The sequence below is a fragment of the Mustelus asterias genome, chromosome 23 (assembly GCF_964213995.1).
Source record: "Mustelus asterias chromosome 23, sMusAst1.hap1.1, whole genome shotgun sequence".
Classification (NCBI taxonomy): domain Eukaryota; kingdom Metazoa; phylum Chordata; class Chondrichthyes; order Carcharhiniformes; family Triakidae; genus Mustelus; species Mustelus asterias.
Window position 1 is genome coordinate 4711655 of NC_135823.1, and position 5808 is coordinate 4717462.

At 61.0% G+C, this 5808-nt stretch overlaps 1 non-coding gene across 1 annotated transcript; it reads right to left on the reverse strand.

Annotated features, from left to right (window-relative positions):
* Positions 1-5080: 5080 nt before the first annotated feature.
* trnav-gac (transfer RNA valine (anticodon GAC)) lies at positions 5081-5153 on the reverse strand. The gene has a single exon. It is a non-coding gene; the product is annotated as a tRNA-Val (tRNA).
* Between the last annotated feature and the right edge of the window lie 655 nt (positions 5154-5808).

Below are 5808 nucleotides of genomic sequence, written 5' to 3' on the forward strand. Positions count from 1 at the left end.
GCTTCCTTCTCCAACGAGTCCAGGAAGCGCTCGTCCTCCAGCAGCGTGTTGTTAAAGTGCCAGTACGCGGACTCCTGCCGGACGCGAGACGGCACAAAGTCCGCCCACACCAGGCTGTGGTCCGTGCACGACACCAGCCGCACGGAGGCCGAAGACACGCCAGCCACATTCGCCCTCGAAATGTAAAGGCGGTCGAGCCTGGACGCTCCGACTCCAGGCCTCACGTAAGTGAAGGCGCTGGAGCCAGGATGGAGATGTCTCCAGACGTCCACCAAGTCGTGGGTCCCGAGCAGGACCCGCAACTTCACCGTCGCCGGGGTGCGCATCCAGAGGCCGGTGCGGTCTCGTGCCTCGAGGATGCAGTTGAAATCCCCCCCGAGGATAATGCATTCGCCCCCCGCGATGGTGTCAAGATGAGCAGATACTTTCTCGTAGAAAGTCATTTGCTGCGGTCTGCCGGTTGGGGCGTAGACGTTCAGCAAGTGAATGACCACGCCCCCCTCACGGACCGTCAGGTGCAGCAACCGGCCTGGCACCGGCTCCTTGACCGCCAAGATCTCCGGCTGATTATGCGGGGCCAACAAGATAGCCACCCCGCTAGAAGCGAGCATGAGGTGGCTCATGTAGACCCCCCCTCACCACTCCAGGAGCCATTGGGCTTCGTCTCCCGGAATGGTGTGGGTTTCCTGCAGGAAACACACCGCACACTTCACGTCATGGAGGACCGAGAAGTTCTGGAACCTGCGGTGTGGCTCACTGCTGCTGTTGATGTTGAGGCTGGCTATAGTCACCTTCATGTCAGCAGCTTAGTGCCACCTTCACCACTTATCTAAACGTGTGGGGGAGCGCTGGCGCAAGACGCGCCAGTCCTCTCCCCCTTGAGCCCGCAGAGGAACTCCAGTACCCGACGCTGCTTTGTTTCAGTCAGGTCCGACGCGTCCTGTGAGCAGGCCTGCGTGGACCGGACGAGCAGCGCCAAGTCCGATCAACGGTTGAGGGCTAGCCGGACGCCGTCACGGCGACCAGAATGTCATTTGAGAAAGGCCCTGAGTTCCCCAGAGGGGATGAGGGACGACTCGGTGGGGGGCACGAGGGAGGCCCCGCCTTACTCCGGGCAGACTCTAAAAATGCTTCCGTGTCCACCACCGAGCCGCTGACCTCCTCGGAGCAATCGCCCCCCAACTCCGAGTCCCCCGCCGCAGGACATACGGCGGGCGGTACGGAGCTGCCAACAAGCCCCAACTCCACCCCAATCCCACCCCCAGGATCAGCGGAGGAGGGGTTCCCCCCGGGCTCCTCTTCCCTGGTTTGTTGGTCCGAAGGCGGCGGCAGCAGCTCAGTCCCCCCGCTCTGCCCCAGACGCCTGGACACCCCTCAAGCCCAGAGAAATCTCCGGATCCAAATCGGGAGTGTCCAGCGTCCAAGCTTGGAACAGAGAGGAAGAGACCAGTTCCTCGCCACCGCCGCCCGGGGACATGAACATCGGGGTGCTGCCCCAGTCCCCCGGCAGGCTGAAATAGAACTCCGGGTTGAAGTCGACCGGGTGGAACGAAGCCACGGGGGCTCGGCTCCCACTCGGCCCCGGGGAGTCCTGCCCGGGGGACTGGGCAGCATCTGTTTAGTTTTGCTTTGTTTCTTGTCCCCACTCTGGGGACAAGGCGTAAAAACGGGCAGGGGCGTGGCAGGAGATGATGCAAATGGGGAGCGGGGTCCACAGACCTCAAACCCCATGGCTCCCGAGGGGCCACGCCTCTTTTTGTTGTCCTGCCCACGGGCAGGAGATGCCCCCTCGCACCCCACCCCTCTTTGCCTTGCCACGCCCCTTTCGCCTCCCCGTCACGTCCCCATGAGGCGTCAGTTTTGCCGGCTGTGCCGGCTCGGGGTCGCCAACCCCCCCCATGCCCGGACCCGGGATCCTGTGCATCTGCGGCGCCGGGGCCAGCACTAGGCCCTGGAGAGCCCACAGGCCCGGCAGATGGTGGTGGAGGGGGGGCGCAGGTGGAAATGGAATCAATCCCCGAGCCGGCTGCCGGGGTGACTGGGGTAGTGGGGGCCGGCGTTCCGGTACCCCCCTTTTTCTTTTTTAGGCCACTTTTACTCTGGGCCTTCTGGCCACGCGGAGGCTCCGCTCCCCCCCCCGCCGGCAGCTGAGGTGGCAGTTGCTGCCGGCACGGCCTCCCCTTGCGGGGGGCCAGGTGGTGGTCGATTAGGGGGAGAGGGGGCTGCGGTGTCAGCTGCGGCCGTCCTAGGTTGGTGATCGGCGGCCTTGGAGACGGGGCAGTTAAACATAAGAACATAAGGAATAGGAGCAGGAGTAGGCCATCTAGCCCCTCGAGCCTGCCCCACCATTCAATAAGATCATGGCTGATCTGACGTGGATCAGTACCACTTACCCGCCTGATCCCCATAACCCTTAATTCCCTTACCGATCAGGAATCCATCCATCCGCGTTTTAAACATATTCAGCGAGGTAGCCTCCACCACCTCAGTGGGCAGAGAATTCCAGAGATTCACCACCCTCTGGGAGAAGAAGTTCCTCCTCAACTCTGTCTTAAACCGACCCCCCTTTATTTTGAGGTTGTGTCCTCTAGTTTTAACTTACTTACTAAGTGGAAAGAATCTCTCCGCCTCCACCCTATCCAGCCCCCGCATTATCTTATAAGTCTCCATAAGATCCCCCCTCATCCTTCTAAACTCCAACGAGTACAAACCCAATCTCCTCAGCCTCTCCTCATAATCCAAACCCCTCATCTCCGGTATCAACCTGGTGAACCTTCTCTGCACTCCCTCCAATGCCAATGTATCCTTCCTCATATAAGGGGACCAATACTGCACACAGTATTCCAGCTGCGGCCTCACCAATGCCCTGTACAGGTGCATCAAGACATCCCTGCTTTTATATTCTACTGTTCTTTCTGATGTGCCCCGCCTCCTTACAGGCATGGCACCGCATACCATCCGCGGACCAGAAGACCCAGTACGTGGTTCCCTCGATAGGGATACTAAACCCTCCCTCCAGTACCTCCTCCCGGGCCAGGCGGACAAATACCTGGCGCCGGAAGGAGTAGACATGGCGGAGGGAGGGGTCCCGAAGGCCGAGCGGGATCGGCACCACCCCGGACCTGACCTCCCCCAGTAGATGGAGGTGGGGGAGGAGGAGCTTACTGGGTAGGAAGGGCAGGACGTTTGATAATACAATCTTATGGGCGGTGGCCTCCAAAGGGTCCACCGCCAGGAACGTCCCGCCCACCGTGAGCCCCTTTTCCAGGGCGAGGTGGACCACCCGCTCGGCCTTCAAAAAGAATATGGCCCGGCCGTACATCTTGGAGGCCGCAACAATTGCTGAGGGGCCGACAACCCCAGCCATTGCCTTCACGCAGGCCTCGATGGACATGTCGGGGTGGGCGTAGCACTTAACCCAGAGCTGCTTTGTTATCAAGGAGAACGGTGGCAGGGCCTTGGGAGCGGCGGGGGCTCTGGGTGCCACCACACCCGCATAGGTGGGTCGAGAAGGCCCTGCTACTGGCGACGCTGGCGAGGTCGCCATAATGATCACGGGAGTGCTACACCCACCCCGAGACTGCCCAGATGTACGGCAGGGCGTATATGAGAAGGGGAAAATAAGGGAGGGTGGGGTAGGTGGGTGGGGGTCCAGGTACTCTGTCCCCTGAGCCAGAGAGGGAGAGAGGAGGTCGGAGGAGCAGGACGGAGGACGAGGGACAAGGCACGGGGGAGGGCCAGTGCCCCAGCCAGGAGGAAAGAGGGGAGGGAGTGTTGTGGGCAGCAGCAGTGGGTGAGGGACTTTACTCTTCCAGCCCTTTCGGGCACAAACATAGAAACATAGAAACCCTACAGTACAGAAAGAGGCCATTCGGCCCATCGAGTCTGCACCGACCACAATCCCACCCAGGCCCTACCCCCATATCCCTACATATTTACCCACTAATCCCTCTAACCTACGCATCTCAGGACACTAAGGGCTATTTTTAGCATGGCCAATCAACCTAACCCGCACATCTTTGGACTGTGGGAGGAAACTGGAGCACCCGGAGGAAACCCATGCAGACACAAGGAGAATGTGCAAACTCACACAGACAGTGACCCAAGCCAGGAATCGAACCCAGGTCACTGGAGCTGTGAAGCAGCAGCGCTAACCACTGTGCTACCGTGCCGCCCTGTCCAAGTCCGTGGTGTCTTCACCCGCCCCCCCACTGCAGATGGAAAAATAAACAGTCTGAATTGACTTCTCCCCCCCGCTCCCTTTCAGTCACTCTGTGTCCTCTCTCCCTCTCTCCCTCCAGGGAGAGAGCACCCTCCAGTGGATGGACGGACGGACAGCAGGCAGGCAGGCAGGTTGGCTGGACGGCAGGCAGGCAGGCCAGACGGCAGGCCGGCAGGCAGGCCAGACAGCAGGCAGGCAGGCAGGCCAGACAACAGGCAGGTAGGCAGGCAGGCCAGACGATAGGCAGGCAGGCCAGATGGCAGGCAGGCAGGCCAGATGGCAGGCAGGCAGGCAGGCCAGACGGCAGGCAGGCACATAAGCCAGACAACAGGCAGGCAGGCAGGCCAGATGATAGGCAGGCACGCAGGCCGGATGGCAGGCAGGCAGGCCAGACAACAGGCAGGCAGACAGGCAGGCCAGACAATAGGCAAGCACGCATGCCAGACGGCAGGCAGGCCAGACAACAGGCAGGCAGGCAGGCCAGGTGGCAGGCAGGCAGGCAGGCCAGACAACAGGCAGGCAGGCCAGACAACAGGCAGGCAGGCAGGCCAGACAACAGGCAGGCAGGCAGGCCAGATGGCAGGCAGGCAGGCAGGCCAGACAACAGGCAGGCAGGCCAGATGGCAGGCAGGCAGGCCGGACAGCAGGCAGGCCAGACGGCAGGCAGGCACGCGGGCCGGACAGTAGGCAGGCCGGGCGGCAGGCAGGCAGGCAGGCAACAGCTCACCTTCCTCCCCCCTCCCTCCCTCCTTCCTCCCCGCAGGAAGCCAAGAACAAAAAACAAAAACGGGCGTCTCCCGTGAGCAAACTCTGTTGGAAAAAAGTGTGTTACTCACAGATTAAGGAATGAACAGTCAACGTTTCTGCCCGGTTCTGATCCGGGGACCTTTCGCGTGTCAGGTGAACGTGATAACCACTACACTACAGAAACAACCTCACAGATGTTGAAGACAGGAGGAAGTTTTAGTCTGTCTGAAGCTCAATCTTCATTCACACAAACCCGCGCACTGATGGACCAGAGTCCTTCCGATCCTCCAATTCTTCCCAAGTGGTCAATACCTCCTCAATCCTACAAATGCGTGGCCCCACTCTCCCTTGGACATGCGCAGTCCCAGACCGCTCGCCTGCACGACGGATAGAGCGGTTTCTCCAGCGCAGAGGATTGTGGGAGCTGCGGTCACCATTATTCATCCGGAGCCCTCTCCCTTCACCATTCCTCCTCCTCTTCTGCCCGTTCCTTCCCTTTCCCATTCCCCCCACCCCTTCACCTCCCACCCACTCCCCCAATCTCCCTCCGCCCCAGCATTCCCCCTCCACGCTCCCTTTCTCCTCCCATCCCTTTACCCTCCCTGACCAACCTCCCCCATCCTTCCCACCCACCCTACCCTCCTCCTCCCCTTCCACCCCTACCTAGCCCCCTCCCCACCCCACCCCCTTTCCTCCATTCCCTTCCTCTTCCCAATTCCTCCCCCCTCCCCACCACCATCCTGCCCCACACCCATCCTCCTCCTCTCCCTCCTTCCCCACCGTCCCCCAGCGACCCCTCTGCTCCCTCCAACCTTACCCCCCACACTCTCTGTCTCATT